This window comes from Micropterus salmoides, unplaced genomic scaffold, assembly GCF_014851395.1.
Source record: "Micropterus salmoides isolate LMB-PRFRI ecotype aquatic unplaced genomic scaffold, ASM1485139v1 Ms_hic_scaffold_8, whole genome shotgun sequence".
In the NCBI taxonomy this organism is placed as follows: domain Eukaryota; kingdom Metazoa; phylum Chordata; class Actinopteri; order Centrarchiformes; family Centrarchidae; genus Micropterus; species Micropterus salmoides.
The window spans coordinates 13,811,293-13,812,601 of record NW_024044570.1 but is presented as its reverse complement, the minus strand read 5'-3'; positions in this window follow the sequence as shown (position 1 = coordinate 13,812,601).

Below are 1,309 nucleotides of genomic sequence, written 5' to 3'. Positions count from 1 at the left end.
ACACTGGTGAAATCCTCATAGTCTTGAGATTCTGACTGAGAAAATCAGAAAGTCTTTACAGTTCATTATACATACAGACGACGAGAGAACGTTAAAATCACTGTTGCAAAATAAATACGCTTTATGAAAAGGTCATGAAGAGGATAAGAATTATTTTACTAATGCCTGGGTATAAACAACTGGTGCTTTCTCCATAAAGACCATCAGATGGAGCTGGAAAGAAAGATGATGGCATCCTGTTGATAATCCATCCATCCATCCATCTTCATCCGCTTATCCAGGATCGGGTCGCGGCCTGTTGATAATCTCACTGTCCAATTAGAGTCCAAAACAAGTTTTTGAGATTTTGCCTTTGTGCAGCTGTTGCTCATGACACACTAGAAAATAAGTAGAAGGTGCAAAAGCAGATTTCTCTGTCCGCTGAACTTTATTTTAAAAAAAAAACAAAAAAACTTAGTCCTACCGATAGTAATGAAATAAAACAGTTCTGAAGCAGTGTTTATGAGAGCAACTTAAATGTTATGTTATCATCAATAAACACAAAACACACAAACACAGTCATAAACAACCACATATGTAAACAATTACAGTTAAAATGGGAGGAAATTATTCCCTCTGACCTCATAGAAAAGGTGAAAACTGATTTCATTATGTTGTGATACAGGGCAACTTCATCAGTCACTACAATTACATCCTAATGTAAGTGTGCTTATAGGCAGTGTATTTTATTATGGGATACTCATATCCTTGACAAAATCATGTCAGGCGCAGAGCTCACCAGAGGCAGCACTCACCAGAGTAGCCTTTGAGCTCTAAACCAATAATTCTTTTGTGCAGTTCAGCATAAACTGGCCACTGTTGCTTTGTTGACCTGCTCGGTTTGTTTGGCCAAGGGAATTCTGAGCAAAAGAGTTCTGACGGAGAGGGGTGACGCGGGGACGCAGGAACAGCTGTGTTTGCTAGGACGAGGCAGAGACGCGTGTTGAGTTTCTTGATTCCCTTCCAAGAGCTCCACAATGCAGAGTTTTAGCCAGACTTGTTCCCCCACTCATCGTGAATGAGTTGCATATCCAAAGTAGCCAATCCACACTCACACACACACAGCACTCAAGCTGTGTGATGCAGTTTAATAAGTCGAGGGTGGATGAGTGGCAGTAGACTTTTAGGGCTGTTGGCCACCGTGAGGCAGAGGAGCCCTGAGAGAGCAACCAGCTTACACAGAGACACTCCAGTGGGACCAAACCTCAACACAATCCCTAGCACTTTGGGTTTTTCCACTGTAGAGAAGCATACTGTCAAGAGCCCTGTC